Raw genomic sequence first — 26,229 nt, 5'->3', positions numbered from 1 at the left:
GCAAACCCTCCAACTGCTGAAGCGGAACGTGCAAACTTAACCGCTACACCACCAGGTGGGCCCCAGAAATAAATAGTTTTTGGTGAGATTTTTATTGAAAGTATTTAATTTTTTTTAACTTCAGAGAAAATTTATATTTAGAAGTCAGAAACAACTTCTAGTGACAGGTCACTTTAGCTTTTCCTGTCATTTGGTTAAGACCTAGTGACATCTTGACCCAAGTGATAAGTACACTAAAAATAAAGGTGCGCTACTGGATCTGAGGCTAATATGTTTTTTAAAATGCAGATGATTTCTGAAATTAAACTAATTGATGGCAAAATCTGGTGAGGATGCTGGCTTATTTTTCGTTTATTCTTCCAAGGCAACAATGGAATATTCAACAGTAGCTATGTTAGTGTTCTCCTTTCTATGATTATTGCAGCTTCCCCAGCCTGCTACAGTACTAGAGCCACACCCACGTGTGGACAGATATTGAGGTGGTAATTCTTTAAGATTCATATTCTGTTACAGAAATTACCAAGTGGTATAGTCTATCTGCAAGCAATCAAGTGCAGAAAGTCCAGTGTTTGGTCATTCCAAGGAAGTAAGGCTCAATACTAGAAGCTTCGGAGTGGAGCTCATTGGGGTGAATTAGGGCATGTCCAGAGAACTTATTAAAACTGAGCCGAACTAAAGGGGGAGTTATTGGAAACAGTCTTGCTTTTTGCTGCAGTGTTACAGGATGCTTGGTTCCTCCCTGTCCATCAAATTCACTCAGGGCTTCACATACCTTAATCTCCTTTATTTGCTTTTTAAAATTCCTATACTCTGTTAGAATAGAAATTAATTTTGTATCTTAAATGTTCTAACAAGAATTATTATGGCAGAGTGAAATGGGCACAGGCTATTAAGTTAGGGTTGGATATGTTAAATTTTGTTGGAAGGTGCATGTCCAGGGGGAGTTATCCAGGAAGAAGTTAAAAACGTAGAGAGAGAGATAGAAGTCAGGATGGAAAATCCGACAGGCAGATGTTGAAGCTGAAAAAACGGATGAGGTCTGCTGGAGGAGGTAGGGCGTAGAATATGGAAAGAGGACGGAAAACACACACTTGAAACCTAGATGAGAAGCTTCATTGAAGGACAGCTGGAGGATGTGGAGAAAATTAACCTTCAAAGAGGCAGGAGGAAAACCACAATAATCTCGCAGTACCAGAAGCAAGGTTTCGAAAAGTTCCACCTTATAGAGGTGTGAGATGTAGAAAACCCAAAGGAGGTCTGAGAAACTACTACTACTGAATCTGGCATTTAGGAGGTTTTGGTGATTCTCAAGAGAAGAGGTTTTAAGATACGATCAGTTGATCCATTAGTCATTCTAAGCTTTTTGTTTTTTCGTTTGGCTTGAGGAAGATTAGCCTTGAGCTAACATCCATGCCAATCTTCCTCCATTTTGCATGTGGGATGCCTCCACAGCATGGCTGATGAGTAGAGTAGGTCCGGCCTAGGATCCTAACTGTAAACCTGGGCTGCCAAAGTGGAATGTAAGGAACTTTAACCACTCAGCCTCGGTGCTGCCCTGATTTGTTTTTTTAAAGAATTTTGTCAGTGAACAGTAAATAGGATAGTAGAGATAGGTAGTATGGTCTAGAGATCCTTTTTGTTTTAAGATGGCTGAGTACATTTACAGGTCAAGGAGGACCCACAGAAGGGGGAAGAATGATGATGTGAGCAAAAAGATTATAGAATCAAGAATACAGAACAAGAAATTTTCTCGCACAAGAGGAGGGTGAAAATGCGAAGTCAGTTTTAGGTATCAAACTGAGGTGTTTGTTTTGGAATGATCTTTATCTTCTTAGTGGAACTGACAGGAAACTAAGAAGTTCTTATGAAGGGGCGGGGAGGTCATTTCAACACCTATGAATGATTTAAAACTATGTTTCATTTTCCTTGAAGATGAGTGGAAGGAGTTCCCAGCTTTCATTTATTAAATGTCTGGCCAAGATCACAAAGCTGGTAAGTCTCAGAGCTGGAACTAAAGAGTATGCAGCAGGGCTGGGGCTGAACATTGCATGGCAGGACACTTTTCTTTGTGTAGGGTGTTTTTTTTTTTTCAGCTGCTTCATTGAGGTACAATTTACATACCATGAAATCACCCACTGTGTGTACAGTTGGATGACTTTAGTAATCGCATATAACTGCAACCATCACCACAATCTGCTTTTAGATCATTCTTCTCCCCAAATTTGCCTTGTGCCCATTTTCAGTCAGTCCCACTCCCATCCTCAGGCCCGGACAACCACAGATCATCTTTCTGTCTCTATAGATTTGCCTTTTCTATAAATGTCATATAAATGAAATTATTAAATATGCAATATTTTACATTTTTTTCTTTCCTTGCATCAGGTGTTTTTTTTTAATTAAGACAAATTTTTTTAGAGAAGTTTTAGGTTCACAGTAGAATTGAGTGGAAAGTACAGAGATTTCCCATGCACCTCCTGCCCCTACAAATGCATATCCTCCCTCACTGACAACATCCCCCACCTGTGGTACATTCCTTACAATTAACAAACCGACATTGACACATTATTATTGCTTAGAATCTACAGTTTACATTAAGGTTCTCTCTTGTTGTACTTTCTATGGATTTGGACAAATGTAGACTGACATGTATACATTATTATGGGATCATATGAAACATTTTCACTGCCCTAAAAACACTCTGTTTTCCCCTATCCATCCCTCCGTTCCCCCCAAGCCATGGCAACACTGAGCTTTTGATTGCCTTCATAGTTTTGCCTCTGCTAGAATGTCATATAGTTGGAATCATACAGTACGTAGCCTTTTCAGATTGGCTTCTTTCACTTAGTAATAGGCATTTTAGGTTTTTCCATGTCTTCTCATGACTTGATAGCTCATTTCTTCTCTGTGCTGAATAATCTTCCATTGTTTAGAAGTGCCACTGTTTATTTATCCATTCAGCTACTGAAGGGCATCTTGGTTGCTTCCATGTTTTGGCAATTATGGAATAAAGCTGTTGTAAACATCTGTATGCAGGTTTTTGTGTAGACATAAGTTTTCAACTCCTTTGGGTAAGTAAATACTAAGGAGCATTATTGCTGGATGGTAAGGTAAGGGTATGTTTATTTAGTTTTGTAAGAAACCACCAAACTGTCTTTCAAAGTGGCTGTACCATTTTGCATACCCACCAGCAATAAATGAGAGTTTCTGTTGCTCCACATTCTTGCCAGAATTTGGTGTTGCCAATGTTCTGGATTTTGGCCATTCCGGTGGATGTGTAGTGATATCTCATTATTGTTTTAATTTGCATTTCCATGATGACATGGAATGTGGAGTATCTTTTCATATACTTATTTGCCATCTGTATATCTTCTTTGGTGTGTCTGTTAACGTCTTTGGCTGTTTTCAGTTAGGTTGTTTGTTTTCTTATTGTTGAGTTTTAAGAGTTCTTTGAATATTTTAGATACCACTCCTTTATCAGATGTGTCTTTTGCAAATATTTTCTCTGGGTCTGTGACTTCTCTTCTCATTCTCTTGACACTGTCATTGACAGAAAGAAGTTTTAGATTCTAATGAAGTCCGGTTTATCAATTACCGCTTTCATGGGTTGTGCCTTTGGTGTTGTATCTAAGAAGTCATCACCGTACCCAAGGTCATCTATGTTATCTTCTAGGAGTTTTATAGTTTTGCATTTGACATTTGGGTTTGTGATCCATTTTGAGTTAATTTTTGTGAAGGGTGTGAGGTCTGTGTCTAGATTCATTTTTTTTTTTTTTGCATGTGGACATCCAGTTGTTCCAGCACCATTTGTTGAAGAGATATCTTTGCTCCATTGTATCATCTTTGCTCCTTTGTCAAAGATCAGTTGACTATGCTTATGTGGATCTATTTCTAGGCCCTCTGTTCTGTTTCATTGATCTATTTGTCTGTTCTTTCACCAGTACCACACTGTCTTGATTACTGTAGCTTTGGAGCAAGTCTTGAAGTCAGGTAGTGTCAGTCTTCCAACTTTGTTTTTCTCCTTCAATATTGTGTTGGCTATCCTGGGTCTTTTGCCTCTCCATATGAACTTTAGAGTCAGCTTGTCTATATCCTCAAAATGATGTGCTGGTATTTTAATTGGGATTGCATTGAATCTATAGATCAAGTTAGGAAGAACTGACATTGTGACAACATTGAGTTCTTCTATCCAAGAACATGGAATATTTCTCCATTTATTTAGTTCTTCTTTGATTTTGTTCATCAAATTTCCGTAGATTTCCTCATACAGATTTTGCACATATTTTGTTAGATTTATACCTAAGTATTTCATTTGGGGGATGCTAAAGCAAATGGTCTTGTGGTTTTAGTTTCAAATTCCTCTTGTTCATTGCTGGTGTATAGGAAAAGGATTGACCTTTGTTTATTAGCATTGTATCCTGTAAACTTTCTATAATCACCTATTAGTTCTGGGAGATTTTTTTTGATTCCTTCACATTTTCTACATAGGTAATGATGTCACCTGCCAACAAAGACAGTTTTATGTCTTCCTTCCCAATCTGTATACCGTTTATTTCCTTTTCTTGTCTTATTGCATTAGCTAAGACTTCCAGTACGTTGAAAAGCAGTGGCTAGAGGGAACATCCTTGCCTTGTATCTGGTCTTAGTGAGAAAGTTTCAAGTTTCTCATCATTAAGTATAATGTTAGCTGTAGGTTGTTTGTAGACATTCTTTGTCAGGTTCAGAAAGTTCCCCTCTATTTCTAGTTTACTGAGAGTTTTTATTGTGAATAGGTGTTGAATTTTGTCAAATAGCTTTTCTGCTTCTATTTGATATGATCATGTGCTTTTTATTTTTTATCCTGTGATGTGATAGATTACATTAATTGATTTTTTAATGTTGAAACAGCCTTGCATACCTGGGTTAAATCCCACTTGGTCATGGCATATCATTCTTTTTATACATTGTTGGATTCAATTTGCTAACATTTTGTTGAGGATTTCTGTATTTATGTTTACGAGAGATGTTAGTTTACTTGTAATGTCTCTGTCTGGTTTTGGCATTAGAGTTGCTGGCCTCATAGAAAGAGTTGGGAAGTGTTCCTTCTGCTTCTAACCTTTGAAGGAGACTACAGAGAATTGGCATAATTTCTTCCTTAAATGGTGAACCTCTCTGGGCCAGGTACTTTCTGTTCTGGAAGGTTATTAATTATATTGATTTATTTTCTTTAATAGATACAGGTCTATTCAGATTTTCTATTTCTTCTTATGTGAGTTTTGGCAAATTGTATTTTTCAAGGAATTGGTCCATTTCATCTAGGTTATCACATTTGTGAGCATAGAGTTGTTTATAGTATTCCTTTATTATTCTTTTAATTTCCACAGGATCTACAGTGTTGTCATTTCTCTTTCATTTCTTTCTCTTTCATTTCTGATATTAGTAATTTGTGTGCTTTCTCTTTTTTTCTTAGTCTGGCTAGGGGCTTTTAGATTTTATTGATCTTTTCGAAGAACCAGTTTTTAGTTTTATTGGTTTTCTCTATTGATTTCCTGTCTTGAGTTTCATTGATTTCTACTCTAATTTTTATTATTTCTTTTTGTCTACTTACTTTGGGTTTATTTTGCTCTTCTTTTACTAGTTTCCTAAGGTGAAACCTTAAATTATTATTATTTTTTTGCTGAGGAAGATTAACCCTGAGCTAACATCTGTGCCAATCTTCTTCTATTTTATATGTCGGTCACTGCTACAGCATGGCTGACAAGTAGTGTAGGTCTGCACCTAGGATCTGAACCTGTGAACCCAGGCCACCAAAGCAGAGTGTGCTGAATTTAACCACTAGGCTATGGGCTGGCCCCTTAAATTATTGATTTTATTTTGTTTTGTATTGTTTTTTGCTGAAGAAGATTCACCCTAAGCTAACCTCCACTGTCAATCTCCCTCTTTTTTGTTTTTTCTATGTGAGCTGCTGCCACAGCATGGCCACTGACAGATGAGTGGTGTAGGTCTGTGCCTGGGAACCAAACTTGGGATGCCAAAGTGGAATGTGCCAAACTCAACCACTAGGCCACTGGGGCTGGCCCTTGATTATTGATTTTGGGTCTTTCTTCTTTTCTAATATATGTACTCAATGCTATAAATCTCCCCCTAAGCACAACACTCACCACACCCCATAAATTGTTTTGTTTTTAGTTCAAAATATTTTACAATTTCACTTGATATTTCTTCTTTGATTCATATATTATTTATAGGTATGTTGTTTAATCTCCATGAATTTTGGAGTTTTCCAGTTATCTTTCTATTATTGAGTTATAGTTTGATTCTATTGTGGTCTGAGAGCAGACATTGTATGATTTCTGTTATTTTAAGTTTGTTAAGGTGTGTTTTATGGCCCAGAATGTGGTCTATCTTGGCGAATATTCCATGTGAGCTTTAGAAGAATGTGCATTCTGCTGTGTTGGATGAAGCAAGTTTAAGCTGGTGAAGGTTCAAACTGAAATAGGGAGCTTCCCTTTGCTTTTTCCAAAGCCTTCTATTCACTTGCCACTTTCATTGTGGTTTCCAAGAAATAGAAGATTCAGTCCCATGAGAAATTAGGCTTCTGTTTCCTCCTCTCTGGATTTGAACTCCTAGATGTTGTAGTTTCTCTAGGTTTGTTTCCTCCTCACTGGCACGTGAACACCAGAGTTGCATATAACACTGATGTTTAAGGGGGTACACACACCTGGGGTAACATCTCTTCCTACTAGCTCTTGATCTTGTACAGGGATGCCTAAGCTGTCTACTTCTTAGTTTCCTCTTCAGGAAGATGGAAATAATGATATCTCTACTTTTTCTTTTTCTTTTATATATTTATTTATTTATTTATTTATTTTTGGCGAGGAAGATTAGCCCTGAGCTAACATCTGTGTCAATCTTCCTCTATTTTGTATGTGGGATGCCACCACAGCATGGCTTAATGTGCGGTGTGTAGGTCCACACCCAGGATCTGAACCTGCAGCGTGTCACAGAAATGGAGCACACGAACTTAACCATGATGCCACTGTGCCAGTCCCATGATATCTCTGCTTAATAAAAGAGATAATAGATGTAAATTTCTCTGGTGCAAAGTAAGCACTCAGTAAACAGTAGCTTTCATATTAGTTCTTAACACTTATTCTTCACTCAGTTCTAGGAGCTTGTTGGCAAAGGCAGGTGAGACAGGAGAGGCTGCTGGGGATAAATGGTGAGAATCCTGCTGACAGATAAGGTCATAACAAGGACTGCAGCTAACATGTAATAACTGGTCTTCAAAAACCCAAGGCACCTGCTTGAAAATGAGTGTATATGGTCACGAGGAAAGGTGGTCAAGGAACAGCAGGAGGGCCAATGAAACTTGAGTGGCCTGAGTGTGAAGAAGCTGGGGAGATGAAACTGGGAGGTAGTCAGAAGCATATTGTCTAAGTGCATGTGGGTCATGGCAAGGACTTAAAATTTTGTTTAAAATGTGAAGGAAAGCCATTGGATGGGTTTGAGGAGAATTTAGTTATGATCTGATTTACATTTTTAAAAATATTTCAAATATTCTGTGGAGAATGGATTATAGAGGGAGAGGTAGAAGCATAAAGACCAGAGAGAAGCTGTGGCAGTGATCTGAGAGAAGCATCTAATGGCCTGTGCTGAAGAGGGAGCTTGGATGGGAGAAGCAGCCGCATTCATGGCATTCATCCATGCTGATAGGACTTCCTGAAACGTTAAATTAGGCTGTGAGAGAAATCAAGGATAATGCTTTAATTTTTGGCCTAAGCAACTGGATTTATAGGAGTGTCATTAACTGAAATGGGGCAGAATATGAGGAACAGACTTTGAGAGGGGCAGGTCAAGGGTTGTGCTTTGGCCATGATGTGTATGACACCTATTAGATGGCTGCTTCAGCTAGGAGTAGGTATGGCTAGAACAGTAGCTTCACTAAGGTGGAATTTTATTTTCTCTATCACGAAAGTCTGAAGGTAGGCAATCCAAGGCTGGTGAAGCAGCTCTTCTCCATGAAGTTCCTAGAATTTAAGGCTATTTCCAGCTTTCTGGTCTGCCATCCCTTGGGTATGGTCCTCATGAGCTAAGTTTGAATTTGCATAATTATATCCATGTGTCAGGAAACAGGATGCAGGAAAGGGGAAGAAGTGGCAAAAGGCATGTGCTAAATGGTTCTTAAGGAACGTTCTTGGCAGTGGGCCCACTTTGACTTACATCTTAGTGCCTTAAATCAATCTCATGGTCACACCTAGCTGCAAGGGATGCTGGGAAATGGAATTTTTACTCTGGGCATCATGTGCTCAGCTAAAAAATCCATTACCAAAGAGAAAAGGGAGAATGGATTTTGAAAGACAACCAACAGATTTCTGCCATACCTGATTTGTCCTCTCCCCATTTCTCAGGATTTCTATATCTCTAAACATACTGGGCAGTTTAAGACCTCATCTTATGTGGCTTCTCAGCACATTCTACACTGTGAATCATTTCTTCCTTAAAACACACATGTCCTTTGGCTTCTGTGTCACCGTTTCCCTGTTTCTTGTTTGTTGTTATTTTCTTCACATAGTTCTACTCCTCCAGATTGCCCTCCTATCTCCAAAGGCAAGTGAGGGGCTCAGGAAAGGGACACAGGCATCAGCCTCTCCTGGGACTGCTTCTTCAGGGCAACTGGCAGCTCCTCCTCTTCTCATCCCAAGATCTGTCCATTTGGCCCTAGTCCAAGACTAGTTCTTATGAACCCAGCGGACTCACCAATAAGGAAAAAGGCCATTGTGTTTCTCTCAAGTCTTAACTGGATTTAGCCATGGTGAAATTTTGTTACATCAGGGAGCAGAGAGAAAATACAGTAGTGATTATAATCCTAGAACCGCTCCTACACACAGGTTGAGTAGTGCACTGTGAGACATGCTGAAATAGCCCTGTGTCTGAGAGTCCTTGCCCAATCTGCTCATCACTGAGCTGTAGTCCACTCCTGGATGGCCTTTAATTCTTTTCTCAAGTTTGTCTTCGGGATTAAACAACAAAGAAATAGACACTGTTTCTAGAAAGTCTTTGTTAAAGTACACATTACCTGAGAAGGGGTATGAGACTTTAGGAGCGCTTAAAAGTCAAAATATTGTGGTTCGATTTGGTTCCTTTTAAGTCCCTGGCACTACGTGAAGTAGTGTCACAGGGCAGTGTCAGCCCAAAGGAATTTTGTCTCAATACTGGTGTCAAAACTTGTTTTCCCCATGGAATGGTGTCGAAACTTGCTTTTTTCCTGTGGATCTCAGCAGTACTCATTACAAAACACTTATTGCCAAGATTAGAATCCTGTTTAAAAAAGAAAGCTGGACGGCTTCCCGCAGGGAGAATTAACTTTCATGTCCACAGCCAACTGTGGACAGGCCCTGGTGCCTGAAAGCAGCTACGTTAGAGCATAATGAAGTTTGGTGCTCGGGGTCCATTGTCGTAAACTAGTTTTCTTGGCTACCTCATGGGACCCATTGTTCTCTCCTCTCAGCTCTGCTCTCGGGGGGTTGTGGCTCCCATCACTGTTAAAAGCAGCAGATCTCCTGCAATTAGATTGGGATACTTGCTACATAACAAACAAAGTGAGGGATTGAAGGAAAAGAAAACTGCTGAGTGTCTCATACTTTACAGAACACATAAACATCCTCCAAGATAAAAATAGCATGAAAACTTGCCATTTTGAAGGTGAAAAGATTTTAATTTCCCGAATATAATCTACAGCCTAGAGAGGACATTGCCGGTTGTTGCTTCGTCAACCTCAACTCTCTGGTTTTAGAGACCTCCTTGGGGACACGTTGCAGAATTGCCTTATATGTGTAGTTTGAAATGGAACTTTTCAAAGACATTTCACAATTGGACACAATTGATGTTTTTAGAAGCCTTAGTTGATGAGGCAGCATCACTTCATGTCACGGACATTTAAGAGAGCATCTTCTAAAATGAAACCTTCTGAGCGGAGCGCACTTACCAACAGGGTCAGCAGAACGCAGGAAACCGTCTCTATAAGGTTTCTGCAGGTCAGTTCATTTGTACCAACACTTTTCAACACTTGCTCAGCTACCAAAGCTCTACTTGTAGTCTCAAGGGTTCAGACTAAGAAGTCTACGACAAAGAGGGGTGCCTTGAATGAACAGGCCTCTTGATATCCGTTAGCAAAGTCTAGGGACTGCCATTGCCTCTCGCATCACTTGGTTGAAAGCAATTTATGTTATTTACAAGACTGTGAAGCCTCAAGGTGGTATCAAATTTACAGAGAGCAGAGCATCGTGCCTTGAAGGCTTGTACTCTACACTGGCTCTGTGCTTCATCAAAAATCAGTAAAGATACGAGAGGTTCTTGCAAAGCCATTTACCGGTGTTGTTAAGGCCTTCATGCTTTAAAGTTATTGAACCACAGTTGGATGTTGCTGAAAGTTAAGAATGTGCAGGGCATATTTCCCGTAAGCCCAAGCTTCTCAACGTCATGCATTTATTTATTAATTTGTTCAAAAAGTACTTATCAAGTGTCTACTATGTGCCAGGTAGTAGTCCAGGGGTTGGGAACACAGCAGTGAAAAATAGTGGCAAATCTCTGCCCCTTAGGTGTTTACATTCTTATCAGGGAGACCAGGCCTGACATACCCATTAGGCAGAGTATGCACAGCGCCTAGGACCCACAAAATTGTGTTAATTTTAGCTTCTTTTAAAATAAGAAGAAAAAAATACAAAGTAATAAATCAATCCTGGATTATATTTATTTTTATACTAATGCAATCATCAAAAAAATTTTTAGTATTCTTTTGTGGAAAAAGGGGATCACAAAAGGAAAAATGCCTAGGGTCCGTGAAAGTCATATGGAGCCCAGGGAGAGACAGACAATAACCAAGATTTAAAATATAAAATATATAGCATATTAGAGAAAATATAAATCAAAGAATAGTAGTGAAAAGTGTTAGGGAAAGGGGAGCTGACATTTTAGATAGGGTGCCCCAGGAGCAAAGTTTCCTGAGGAGTGACACTTGAGTAGACCTGAAAGAGGTGAATGAGGTATTTGAAATACAAACGGAGATTATTTTTGTAAGGCGGCACAGCAAGTGCCCTGAGGCAGGAAGGTGCTTGATGTTTGAATGACAGCAAGGAGGCTGGTATGACTGGAGTGTTTGAACAAAGAGAAACACAAAGGAGAGAGAAGTGAAAGACGAAATCAAAGAGGCAACTGGAGGCTAGATCACGTGGGATCATGTAAGGTTAGAGTAAGAACTCTGACTTATATTTTGACCAGATTTATAATTTAAAGGGATCTCCCTGGGTGCTGTGTTGAGAATAAATCGAAAAGGGTGTGAAGAGAAGGTGGAAGACCGGTTGGGAGGCCACGGGAAGAATCCAAGCGAGCAATGACGGTAACTTGGACCAGGGTATTTGAGTGGGGGTGGTGAAAGGTGGATGGATTCTGCAAACATTTTAAATGCAAGGGTGACAGGATTCCTTGATGGATTGGATATGGGTTGTGAGAGAAAAAGAGGGGTCGAGGATGATGACCAGTGTTTTGGCCTGAGCCAAAGGATGGAGAGTGTTACCATTGACTAAGATGGGAAGACTGAGGGAGAAGTAGGAGGGTGAGGATGGCAAGTTCTCTGCCAGAAATGTGGCACGCACTCTGTGAAGGCAACTGCAGAGGTCCCAGCTGGAAATACACTTTGGGAGTCGTCAGTTTATAAATAGTGTGCAACGCCCTGGGATTAAAAGAGCTCATTGAGGGAGTGAGCACAGAAAACGACACAGTCCTTTTAGTTGTTTGTATCTTCAACATCTAACTCAGCACCCAGCTTGCAATAAATATTTTTTAATTGAAGGAAAACGTTTCTACTTGTCACAAGGGGACAGTAAAAAACCCCTTATGGAGCAGCCACACACCATCCTTTCCCAGCTAGTCTCTGAGGAAGTGGTAAGCCCTCTTGTTCTATGCTCATAGCTCCCTGAAATTTTCTTTAGATCACTGATTTCAGTTTGCAGTTGTATATTTCCTTGGATGATCATTTCAGGTCTAGCTTTCCTCTCGGCCACGTGAGGAGAGAGACCCTATCTGTTCTAGCCCCTTTCCCCCAGCATCCAGCACAGTGTCTAGAAGGTAATAACTGCTCTACTCCTGCATGTCAAACAAAAAATGACCAGAAAATAATTTTTTGTATCAAGGTCATTTTATTTGGATTTACCTATTGAATGAACTCTCTTGGACTCTCGAAATCTACTTTTCATCTAATGAGGAAACATATGAAGACTTGACCTAAATCCGCCATATCAACTAGTAGCACTAAGCTGATCATGCTTCCTTCTCTGTCCGTCGGCCCATCGCAATCATCCACAGTCCCCCTCAGCCATCTTTTCACTGAGTCTGCACGAAGCCTCACGTAACCTTCCCGACCCACTGCCCCAGGTGCCCACAACCACTTGATCTGCTTGGACCTCACAATTAAACACGTCTGCTGCCTTTCATCTAAACTAAATCAAAGCAAATGACCTCAAGTCAACTTTACGCCCCCAGTGGGTTAAATCCACAAAAATAATGTGACATTTATGGGTATTAAACCTGATAAGTTAACACGATTGATTAGCACCCATGTATAGTACTCACAGTCTATCAACTGTTTGCTGTTCTTGCTTAAAGGAAGATCTTTGCTATCATTGGGCCAGCTCTCACTTAAGAGTAGTCTGCCTATGATGCTACTGCAGCAGATGCTTCTCCTCACCCTCAAATAAAACCCCACTACTTGGGGGCCAGCCCGGTGGTGCAGCCGTTAAGTTCACACGTTTCACTTCCATGGCCCAGGGTTCACCGGTTTGGATCCTTGGTGTGGACTGGACCTATGTACCGCTTGGCAAGTCATGCCGTGGCAGGCGTCCCACATATGAAGTAGAGGAAGATGGGCACGGATGTTAGCTCAGGGCCAGTCTTCCTCAGCAAAAAGAGGAGGATTGGTGACAGATGTTAGCTCAGGGCTAATCTTCCTCAAAAAAAAAAAAAAAAAAAAAAAACCCCATTACTTAGTAAGGGTTCTTCTGTGTCTAGGTTTTGCAGTTCAGAATTTCTGTTGTGTTAGAACGTTAATACATTTCATGAAAACTGTGCTTTCTGAGATGTCTCTGTTTTCTCTAATATCATGATTATGTGTTGTGTTAGTTTTGGGGAGTTTTTGACCCCATGTAGCAAGCATAGTATAGGTCCACTGCAACCCCCAAATTACGGGATCTGTTCTAGCTTCCTCTCATTCCCAATAATTCTAACCCTGAGAAAGCAAGAAACAGGACTCGAATTTGAGTGGGGCAAATTCAAGTGTTCTGCAGGGCAGGCTCTGAGAGGCTGGGAGGATTTGACTTGAAAGTCATGTCTGGGTGGAGGATGCTTGGGGCACTTTGGGACTCTGGTCAAAGAAAAGATGACATGAAGTCCTGAATGAATGTGTGGTGGTCATTATTGCTATTTTGGCTACTACTGATTGTATGTTTGCTTTGTGCTTAATAATTGCATGTATTTTATGGTTCGATCCCTTTACCAATCCTACATACAGATACAATGATTTTTTCCCTACTTTACAGATGAGGAAACTGGACACTGAGAAGTTAGGTACTTTCACAGAGTTGTAGAAGTAGCAAATGGTATAAGCAAGATGTGAACCAGATCTCAGAATTTGTGTTCTTAACTGTTTCCCTGGGGTTTTGCTACTGAAGCTGCACCTTAGAGTACAGGATGGGGAAGACTAGAAAGACACACAAGTCCTCCTTCCCTCTTTTCACCCGAGGAGGGTCCTATACCCTTCCCCAGATAAAGTGGAAAGGCACTGAACTTTCCTGATTACTGCTGTTCCAAATACCCAGACAGCACCTGACACTCAAGTGCTCAGGAAATATTTGTGGAAGAAATTAATGACTCAGAATCTGACATTTGAAGCCATCTTCACATAGTCTTTATTTCTAGCACAAATATTTCCATAAGATTTTAAATGAGGATTTCAATGAGGTTGTTTTTTAAGAAAAGAAATGGCATTCAATGGCTAACTATGGCTCTCCCAGGTCCCGCTGCTCAGGGTGGATTCCTTGCCGAGTTCACTATCTGAGAACCCCTGTTTATCAGCTTCTGGAGAGATCCCTGTGGTCTTCATTGGAAATGGTGCTCTTCGCTTTGTTCTAAACTCCAGCATAACACACTGATGATGTTTAAACAGTTGCCTGTTCCCACCCTGGAGGAGTCTACGTGTCCTGGATGAACAAGTCAGTTCCTACAAATAGGGCTGAGGCAGAGCCTTACATTGTGCTGGTGTCAGCTGAGTCACAAGGCCATCGTGGAACTCATTGCTCTCCCAAGCTCCCAAGAGTTTAGAAATGTCCTCCATACCATTAGTTAGAGAACCTATCTGTATCTGATTACTTCCTGGTTTTGACTCGATGAATCCAACTACCAAAATCTCCTGTCCTGAGCGCAGGCTATCTTCTAACATTTCAGATAGTTTTGCTGACAGCTGATGTTTAAATGAACCTCCTAAAAATTTAGCAATATCTAGAGACATTTTTGGTTGTTACAACTGGGGGTATGCTACTAGAATCTACTGGGTAGAAATTAGAGACACTGCTAAACATCCTGCAATGCACAGGACAGCCCCTGCCACACACACACATACACACACACAAATGATCCCTCCCGAAATGTCCATTGCTGCTGTTGAGAAACCCTGCTCTGGAGTCTTACTGATATTAATATCCTGGTGACCACCATAGAGACATCGCTTGTTTTTATGGCTCTTCCTTGACTTACGATGGGGTTACGTCCCGATAAAACCACCATAATCTGGAAAAATCCTAAGTCAAAACTGCATTTAATACACCTAACGTACTGAACATCCTTTGTTAGCCTTGTCTCCCTTCAATGCGCACAGAACACTCACATGAGCCTACGGTTGGGCAAAGTCATCTAACACAAAGCCTGTCTTATAATACAGTGTTGACTTCTCATGCGATTTACTGAGTGCTGTGCTAAAAGTGAAAACAGAATGGTTGGATGGGTCCAGAAGCGTTGCAGGTGTATTGGTTGTTTACCGTCGTGACCCCAGGCCTGATGGGGAGCTGTGACTGGCTGCCTCTGCCCAGCATCACGAGAGCTCATCATCCTGCATACCGCAATTCCAAGCATGGCTTCTGCTAAATGTGTATTGCTTTCACACCATTGTAAAGTCAAAAAATTCAAAGTGGAACCATTGTGAATCAGGGACTGTCTGTATTTATCAAATTTAATTTTATTGAGATTAAAATAGCAATCCTGGTATTTATAAATGGTAGAAGAAAACATGACCATTTAACACAAATGATAGAGATTAGTTATTAAGTGCCTACTCTGTGCTAGGCATTATGTCATTAAAATTCTATGAAACAAGTAAAGTACTCTTCACAGGGTGGAAGTGGATTCAGAGAGATGTTGATAAACACACTTAAGGTCACAAAGATAGAAAAGAGCCAAGTCATGATTTGAATCCTGGCATGACTCCAAAGTTGGTGTTCTTTCCACTCTAGCTTCAGAATGATCCTTTCCCATTGGGAAGGAACGCACAGAAATAAAATCCTCAAAATTTTCAATCTTCTCCTTGAATAAATCTTCTCACTTCCTGAAATTCCAATTCCACAGCCAATCAGGCAGATGACGCCATCCCCTGACCTGCTATCCCCCACTTGCCTTCCAAATGTAACCCTCCTGCACACAGAGAAACTGGTGCAGAGGGGCCCTCCACATTGATGCTGGCGTTCTACCCTTTATGCAGCGCTCTGAAATCTTCAGTTTACTTAATCCTTTGGTAACCCTGTGAAATAGGCAGGATGGATATTTTCATGCCCCTTTTAGGGATGAGAAAACTCAAGTTTGCAAGGGTAGATTGCTAGCAGGCGTGTGGCTTGTAAAGAGCAGAAAAAGAATTAGAATCCAGATTTCGACTTCTCATTTGTGCATTTTTCTTGCACTTTGAGGCTAAACTGCCTCACTGAGCCTCCCTGTAACTCCCTCCCAGCTTGTTTGGGAGTAATCTTGTGGCATTTATCCCAAAAAATGTCAAGGGCTGCCATTTGATGTCCCATGACTGAGGCAACGCACTTTGTTTTCATTTTCTCATCTAGCGAACATTGCTGGGAAAATGTTCAGCCAGCTTCTCTCTGCTCCTTCTCAGAACATCTGTACAACTATGTCTAAATAGGTATGGACAATCTACAATTCACCTTAAAAATTGTACCATAAGGATGCATACTCTTTTACATCACTGCAAATGTTTCTTCTGTTTTCCCCAGTACCTGGCAGCCGTGAGCAACATTTCAGAGGGATCCCTCTCTTCTACTGAAACTAAAATCCTGATTCTTGTGCTATGACATATTGAGAATGACGAAGTTGGCTAAGTTCTCTTGGCTGTGGCCTCCCAGGTACAAAAGATCTTATAAGATTGCCTCTTTGGCAAAATTTTAGTTGAAATTCTCATCCACATCTTACACCAACATAAATTCTGGAAGAGTTGTGTAAAGAAATGAAACATAACTAATACCAGACAAAACTATGGGTGAATACTCATTTGATCTCCAAAACAAGAAAGATTTTATGTGTACAAAGCAGGGAAAGAATTCTCCAAGGAACAGAGCACCAAGTTTGAGAAACAAAGCCTGGGAACATTTTCTTCATCAAAACATAAGTCAAATTAAAAAGCAACCATGGAGGTAGAGACTGGAAGGGGCAGGGGGCTTCTAGGGGACCTCTGCGGTGTTCTTGAAATGGGTCTGGTTACACGGTGAATACACCACTTCTCACTGAGCTGTACCTGTATCTTATACTCATATGTATGTATGCATATATCAATGACAAGTCAAAGACAAACAGGGAGGGCAAGGGCACACATATATTTCATGAGTATGACAGATAAATGTGAAATAATAACAAAAACTCGAACAATCCAAAAGAAAATTCACCAGAGAAATAGAAATGACTAATAAACAGGGCAACATTTTAAAGTATAAGTATTTATAATAGTAAAAGCAATGCATGAGTATGACAAAAAAAAATTTCAACAATACAGGATGATATAGAATAAAAATTAAGGTTACCTCATTCTTCGACTCAGTCTTGCTCCTCCAGAGGAAATCACTATCAACAGTTTCTTCATCATCCTTCCAGAAATATTCTATGTATATTATAAGTGGAATTATACTACGACAATGCTCGTGTTGTTATCCTTCCAGAAAATTTCTATGCATAAACATACATACAAGTTTAAACCAAATAAAATCATACTGCAGTGCATATTCCATTTTTTTTTTTTCACTGAACAATGTCTCCTGGAAGTCTTTCCTTATTAGTATATGAAAATCTACCTCGTTCTTTTTCATGGCTTCACATTATTCCGGTGTATCTTTGAGCATTTGTTTAAACAATTGTCAGAAAAATTACGAGAAATAGAATTGCTGAGTTAAAAAATCAATATCCTTTACATTTTGCAGAATATTTCCAAATTGCTCTGCAAGGAGTTGGCTCCATAATACAGTTCTGTGAAAATTGTGTAACAGTGCTGCCTTCCCATACATTTACCAACACTAGGTATTATCAATCTTATCAATCTTTGACAATCTAGTTGGTTCAAAATGGCTTTTTATTTTATTTTGTTTTTTATAAAGACAATTTGTTTAGAGCAGTTTTAGGTTCATAATGAAACTGAGCGGAAGGTACAGAGATTTCCCATATACTCCCAGCCCCAACACATGCACAGCCTCTCCCATTATCAACATCACTCACCAGAACGGTACATTTTTTACCGAGGATGAACCTCCATTGACACATCATAATCACCCCAAATTCATAGTTTACCTTAGAGTTCACTCTTGGTGTTGTACATTTTATGGGTTCGGACAAATGTATATCCATCATTATAATGTCATACAGAATATTTTCACTGTCCTAAAAAGTCCTCCATACTCTATTTATCAATCTCCTCCCTAGCCCCATCCTTAGCAATCACTGAACTTTTTTTCACCCCCTTCCCAAAGCCCCAGCACATAGTTGTATATTCTAGTTGTAAGTCCTTCTGGTTCTTCTATGTGAGCCACTGCCAGAGCACGGGCTACTGACAGATGAGTGGTGTGGTTCTGCATCCGGGAACTGGAGCCAGGCTGCCCAAGAATGCGTTGAATTTTTTTTTTTTAAAGATTTTATTTTTTCCTTTTTCTCCCCAAAGCCTCCTCCCCAAAGCTCCCCAGTGCATAGTTGTATATTCTTCGTTGTGGGCCCTTCTAGTTGTGGCATGTGGGACGCTGCCTCAGCGTGGTCTGATGAGCAATACCATGTCCGCGCCCATGACTTGAACCAACGAAACACTGGGCCGCCTGCAGCGGAGCGCGTGAACTTAACCACTTGGCCACGGGGCCAGCCCCCAGAATGCGTTGAATTTTAACCCCTAGGCCATCAAGCCTGGCTCACCACTGAACTTTTTATAGTTTCCATTGTTTTGCCTCTTCTGGAATGTCATATAGTTGGAATCATACAGTCTATAGACTTCAGATTGGCATCTTTCACTTAGTAATATGCATTTAAAGTTCTTTCATGTCTTTTCATGGTTTGATAGCTCATTTATTTTTAGCATTGAATAATATTCCATTGTCTGGAAGTACCATTTATTTATCCATTCACCTACTGAAGGACATCTTGGTTGCTTTCAAGTTTTGGCAATTATGAGTAAGCTGCTATAAACATCTGTGTGCAGTTTTTTGCGTGGGCATAAGTTTTCAACTCCTTTGGGTAAACAAATACCCAATACTAAGGAGCACGACTGCTGGATCCAATGGTAAAAATGTGTTGAGTTTTGCAAGAAACTGCTGAGCTGTCTTCCAGAGTGGCTGTACCATCTTGCATTCCCACCAGCAGTGAATGAGAGTTGCTGTTGCTCCACATTCTCGTCAGCATTTGGTGTTGTCAGTATTCTGGACTTGGGCCATTCTAATAGATGCGTAGTGGTATCTCATTGTTGTTTTAATTTGTATTTCCCTGATGACATAGGATGTAGAACATCTCACATGCTTATTTGCCCTCTGTATATCTTCTTCAGTGATGTGGCTGTTAAGGTCTTTGGCCCGTCTTTTTTTTTTTTTTTATTGAGTTAATGATAGGTTACAATCTTGTGAAATTTCAGTTGTACATTAATGTTTGTCATTCGTGTTGTAGGTGCACCACTTCACCCTTTGTGCCCACCCCCGACCCCACCTTTCCCCTGGTATCCACTAAACTGTTCTTAGTCCATAATTTTAAATTCCTCATATGAGTGGAGTCATACACAGATTATCCTTCTCTCGCTGGCTTATTTCACTTAACATAATTCCCTCAAGGTCCATCCATGTTATTGCAAATGGAATGATTTTGCTCTGTTTTACAGCTGAGTAGTATTCCATTGTATATATGTACCACATCTTCTTTATCCAATCGTCGGTTGATGGGCACTTAGGTTGCTTCCATGTCTTGGCTATTGTGAATAATGCTGCAACGAACATTGGGGTGCATAGGACTTTTGTTTGGCCCATCTTTTAATTGGGTTGTTCGTTTCCTTATTATTGAGTTCCAAGAATTCTTCATATGTTTTGGATAACAGTCCTTTATGAAATGTGTCTTTTGCAAATATTTTCTGTGAGTCTGTGGCTTATCTTCCCATTCTCTTGACATTGTCTTTCACAGGGCAGAAGGTTTTTATTTTTTTATTTTTTTGCTGAGGAAGACTAGCCCTGAGCTAACATCTGTTGCCAATCTTCCTCTTTTTGCTTGAGGAAGTCTATTGCTGAGCTAACATCTGTGCCAATCTTCCTGTATTTTGTATGTGGGACACCATCACAGCTTGGCTTAATGAGCGGTGTATAGGTCTGTGCCTGGGTTCCAAACTCATGAACCCCAGGCATCTGAAGTGAAGCGTGTGAACTTAAGCACTATGCCAGCAGGACGGCCCCAGAAGATTTTGATTTTAACGAGGTCCAGTTTGTCAACTATTTCTTTCATGGGTGGTGCCTTTGGTGTTGTGTCTAAGAAGTTATCACCATACCCAAGGTCATCTAGGTCTTCTCCTGTGTCATCTTCTAGGAGTTACTTATAATTTTGCCTTTGACATTCGGGTTTGTGATCCATTTGAGTTAACTTTTGTGAAGGGTGTAAGGTCTGTGTCTAAATTCATTTGTTTTGCATGTGGATGTCCAGTTGTTCCAGCACCGTTTGTTGAAGAGATCTCTTTGCTCCATTGTATCATCTTTGCTCCTTTGTCAAAGATCAGTTGACTATGCTTATGTGGATCTATTTCTGGGCCCTCTGTTCTGTTTCGTTGATCTATTTGTCTATTCTTTCACCAGTACCACACTGTCTTGATTATTGTAGCTTATAGTAAGTCCTGAAGTTGGGTAGTGTCAGTCCTCCAACTTTGTTTTTCTCCTTCAATATTGTGTTGTCTATCCTGGGTCTTTTGCCTCTCCATATGAACTTTAGAATCAGTTTGTCTATATCCACAAAATGATGTGCCGGGGTTTTGATTGGGATTGCACTGAATCTGTAGATCAGTTTGGGAAGAATTGACATCATGACAATATTGAGTCTTCCTATCTATGAACAGGTATCTCTCCATTTATTTAGTTCTCTGACTTTGTTCATCAGCGTTTTGGAGTTTTCCTCATATTGTACATATTTTGTTAGATTTATACTTTATTTCATTTTGAGGGGTGCTAATGTAAACGGTATTGTGTTTTTAATTTCAAATTGTACCTGTTCATTGCTAGTATATAGGAAAGCAATTAACTTTTGTATATTAACTTTGTATCCTGCAATAGTGCTATAATCACGTATTCATTCCAGCAGGTTTTTTGGTCAGTTCTTCCAGATTTTCTACATAGAAAATCATGTCATGTGCAAACAAAGATCTTTGGACTTGGGCCCAGAGTTATGCCATTGTCTCACCCCCATCCCATTTTTGGGCTCAGACTGGAATCTACAGCATCTACTCCCTTGATTCTGAAGCCTTTGAACTTGGACCGAATTTCACCACTGGCTTTCCTTGTTCTCCAGCTTGCAGATGGCAGATTGTGGGACTTGGCCTCCGTAATTGCATGAGCAATTCCTGTCGTAAATCTCCTCTTATATGTCTCCATATATTCTATTGGTTCTGTTTCTCTGGAGAACCTTGACTAATACACATAGGTTATAAAGGTCATTTCACAGGATTGAGCTTTGCTCCCAGGAGCAAGAAATTGCTAAACCTCTCTTGTCCTGTTCCTAAGCAGCTTTGATTTCATTTGTAAGGAGAGTTCCATAAAGTCAATTTCCAGCTCTCTGCAGCCAGGAGACTCTTAGAGACACTCACCTCTCCTCTTGTATTTATCTGTCTCCCTTTGAGTTTTCCTGGCTCCTCAGAGCAGTGACACTAGCTGAGAAACAAAGCCGATGAATATTCCCATCAGTTCGACAGCCCATGGCCAGGTGATTGTTCTCATTTGGTCTCCGGCTCCAACTCATGGTCTTCTGCCCTGCCTGGATCCAGCTGGGACTCTGATGTCCTTGATTTTACAATGCACCTCACTCCCCCTCTGGCTGTGAGTGGAGATTCTCCCATCTGCTTCTTACCCTCCTCCTACAACGTGAATATTTTCTGTAAGTTCTTGCAGCTGACCTGGGCTACCGACTCAGTCTGCCTGCCCAGCTCTGCTTCCCTGTAATCACCCCTTGGGCTCTCTTCCTTTCTCCCTACTTGGAACTCCATCTCTTTCTATCCCATCTTTTTTCCCAAGCTCTGCTGGGGCTTGCTCAAGCTGCTTTAAATTCCATGGCTTTAACTCTGCTAAGGACTCTCTCATTATCTCTCTTGATGATGATGAAGTGTCCTCCTCCAGTTTCTCAGGCCAATAGAGTAGTTTAGTGGGAAGTGGTCTGGCATGATGGGAAGGGAGGGAGCTAGGAGAGAGTAGGAGAAAGGGGAAGAGAATTGTCATTCATTGACATTAATTAATTGTGCCAGTCACCATGCTAAGGTGTTTTATATGTTATCCTTTAAACCTCCAAAACTTTGAAAATAGGTTATTGTTATCTCATTTTACTGATAGGAAAATGAAAGATCACAGGGATTAAATTACTTGACCTTAATCATTCAATAGGAAGGACTGAAATTCTGCTATGTATGAATCTAAAGCTTGTTCTCTGTTTACTATGTGAGGAAGCTGTTTCTCTTAGGCTGGATCACACATTTCTATTATGGCAGCTTAAAACCCCAGAGATGCTTTTGTTGATTTTTGTTAATTCTGTTTTTGGAACCATAGCACATTGCAAACTGATTTTTGTGAAGTTACTTAAAAACGTTCTTACATGAATGGAATTATACTGAGAATATTGCTTTCCAGCTTTAACCTTCTAGCAATTATTGTCCACTAAGACCTTAGACAGTTTTTCACCTGGGCAGTTGCAGAGACACCTGTCCCTATCCTATACTTGGTGCATTTGAGGCTTTCTTTTATCTGCGTGAGAGTCCTTTTGTTAGTTCTTACTCTTATAATTTCTTATATTTGTTTGAGGAACTTTTTTTCTTAAAAATTTTTTAAAGTTTTGAAAAGGTAATATAAAAGTGAGAATGGTATTTTGTTATAGTTTTATTTTGCATTGGCTCTAATTCTGAGCGAGGTTAAGCATTTTTTGAACATTTAAAAGCCGTTTGTATGTTGTGAGCTGTCTACTCATGTTTTGTCCGTGTTTCTAGTGGATCATTGGTCTGTTCTCATTGATTCACAGAAATTCTTCATATATTAAGGAAATTAGCCTTTATAATGTGTGCTGCAAACATTTTCCCCAATTTGTTGTTTTTACTTTGATCTTTATTTTTTTATACATACAAAACTTTCTGTCTTTATGTTGTCCAATTTATCATTCTTCTCTTTTTTGACTTCTGAGTTTTATGACATACCTAAAAAGCATTTTCTCTACCTAAAACCATAAGATCCTTTCAAATTTTCTTCTATTATTTTTAGACATTTATTGTTTATCATTATTTTGGCATGATTTTGTGATCACTTTTAAATAAATCTCTCTGCCTCCAGCTACAGGACCCCTTGAATCCAACTTTCACACTGCAGTTACAATGACGTTTAAAACGCAAGCTGAGCCCTGTTACTTTCCTCAGAAGGGTTCATGGTTCCGTAACCCACAGAGGAAGCTCAGCTCTTTGACGTGGCTCACTCAGTGCTGTGACCATTACTTTTTCTCTCCCAGTAGATTCTTCCAGTGATCAGTCTGTTCCCTCTGACTTCCCTGACTATCCACATGATGTTCCTTCTGTCTGGCAGCTTCTGCTCTGCACCAACTCGAGCCCCGAGTCCTTGGAAAACCCTCGCTGGTTCCTCACTATCCTGCTCTGCTCTCCCCTCTTTCCCGAAGCCTGTGGGGCAAGCCTTCCCTTCCCCAGCTCCAGCACCTCATCTGCGCCTCTGCTGTGTGTGCCTCCTGCTGTGGCCCTGGCCGGTGTGCTCACCTTTCCCACTGTCGAGGCAGGGGGCTGTGTTATTAATATTTCCACTCCCAGCACTCGCTCAGATTTTGAAACACAGCTCCAGCTCAACCGCGGTTTGCTGGAGTGGATGAGGTTGCTTGTTTTCTTTCAACACTGCTCAAAGTAGGATTAGGAACCACTTGCGTCAGAATAACTGGGGGTGTTTATTAAGATTATTGGACATTATTGGGGGGAAAATTACTGGACCCTCCCACCCCCAGACATACCAAATCAGACTCTCTAGGGAAGAGGCCAGGAATCCTCACTTTTACTAAGCCCGCAGGCGATTCCTCCTCAGCCAAAAGTTTGAAAATCACTGTTCTTGCTTAGACCTACAGATGGCTTTAAACATGACACGTGAGAATGGAGGACCACCTGGAGAAGAAAAGCAGTAAATATTAGGATAAGAGGGAAGATAAATGAGTTTAGGGTAGGTTCACAAAATTCAATATTATGCAGCTGTTAGAATTCATGAGCTAGATATATTTTCTCTTATGAAAGTTCTCCACAAGCTATTGTTACTTCAAAAAAGAAAAGCAAAAGACAAGACCGTTATGCATATGCTCAGAAAACCTTCTGGAAGTTTATACAGACAACTGGTAATAATGCTGTTCTCTAGGGAGCGAGACTGAGGGGCTGGGCAGTTGTAATTGCGCACCATTATCTCTACTCTCCTATCCGTACTGTTTGAACTTTTTCGTGTGCCTGTTTTACTTTTATAATAATATCATTTAAATTTAAAATCTTTCTTGGTGATTCACATATTGTACTAATAAACTGCTTTTCTATATCTAGCTTAAAAATGTACTAGAATATCACTTATTTTTTCCTACTTTCAAACTTGGCAAACAACTAATTCAGTGAAAGAAGCTCAGGCTCTGGAAGTCAAAAGACTGGGCTTCCTTTTTTTAAATTAAGGTGAAATTCACTTAACATAAAATTAGCCATTTTAAAGTGAACAGTTCAGTGGTGTTCAGCGCATTCACCATGTTGTTCAACCACCGTGTCTACACTTCCAAAACCTTTTTATCACTGCCAAAGGAAACCCTAGTTTTCTCTTGGAATGCAGTATTCCTGGCAGCCAATAATCAGTGTTCTATCTCTATGGATTTACTTATTCAGGACATTTCACGTAAATGGAATCATGCAATATGTGACCTTTTGTGTCTGGCTTCTTTCACTCAGTGTAATGTTTGCCAGGTTCATCCCATTGTAGCCTGCACTTCATGCCTTTTTATTGCTGAATAAAATTCTATTGTATAGATATAAACCCTGATTTTGAGAAGAGGCTCCTCTTAGTTCTTGGCTTCAGATGGGTAATTCACTTAACCTCTCTGAGCCTCAATTTCCTGAACTCTAAAATGGGGATGGTACCAAGCATTTGGACTCTGCATCACGGAGTTCCGTGTGTAAAATGAGGGACTGCCCATGAGAGTGCCTGCTGGGTGATGAGGCTGAGTGGGAGGTGCTGGACCCCAACGCAGACCCATGGAAGTGGAGCTGGAGGGAAGGACTGCGGATTGCAGGAAGAAAGAACGGACGCTCTGGGGGTGGCTGTTTAGGCAAATTGTCAGCATCAGAGAAGTCTGGCAGAGAGGAATGCAGTGTCCCACTGATGGCTGGACCACAGCCTCGGGGCACCTAGGAATCTCTGAATTCACGAGGAGACAGCACCCTTTAGGCTTAGGGGCAGGCCTGTTGACTCAGTGGAGGTCAGGCAGGAGCTGTCATCGAAGTAGGAACTCTGCTTCCAGAGAAGCAGACTCAGAGTAGGTCACAGACATGAGGGAACAAGCAGAACTCTGCAGTTAGAAAGAGGGTCCCAGTCAGTCTGGCTCTAAGATTCGCTGATGCTGAGCGTTGAACTAGAGTTTACTCCCTGCCTTCTTGCAGGGGCAAGACTGATCCCAAAGACCCCTTCCTTGGGAAGCGCAGGGAGCCCTGGCGGTGAGGCAGGACACTTAACGTGAGCAGCATTTTACACCGAGCTTCAAGTGATATGTGGCCACGGCTCTTTCTTTTCCTCCTCGTACCTCTGTATGTTACATAGATTGTCCTTTCATAACGTCACAACAGCCAGTTCAACCAGTGAAGAGTAGGTTAGTAAAACTGGTTATTGGACAAGCAAACTCATTTAAGGATTTTTCCATTATTTAGCTATTGTTTCTAAGTATATTTATTGAATAACAAAAAGGCCTGTAATTCCTTTAGATTATTTAACGGCTTATGTAATTTAAGAATGGTAAGTATTTATATCAACCTCCCCAAATCCACAAACTCAACATCAGAAGGGGAGGCAGTGGGCTGGAGGGGCGGCAGTGACTCCGTCTTCTTGTTTAGCATCTTTGCTTCAGGAATTACTCTCTGGTCACTGGATGATGTGTGTGCAGTGGAATTTCCTGATCGAGGACAACTTTGCTTTTATGAGCATTCACTTATGGGACAGTTAATAATCCTGTACCTGCTTCCTCATTCAGCTGTGACAAGACTGCTCAGGGGACTCCGACAGAAGGCCTCTGTGCTCCTCTCTGGTTAATTACACTCTGTGCTCCCTGAGAGATGGAGTGAGCCTTCTAACCTGACCAAGCTTGTGACCACAACCTGGACCCTTTGTCCTATTGGTGCCATGGCTCCTTCAATCATATTGTGCTTAATCAGCAGTTTGGGGTCAGACATTATTAGCATACACTACA

This window comes from Equus caballus, chromosome 2, assembly GCF_041296265.1.
Source record: "Equus caballus isolate H_3958 breed thoroughbred chromosome 2, TB-T2T, whole genome shotgun sequence".
NCBI lineage: Eukaryota > Metazoa > Chordata > Mammalia > Perissodactyla > Equidae > Equus > Equus caballus.
This window is presented reverse-complemented; position numbering follows the sequence as displayed.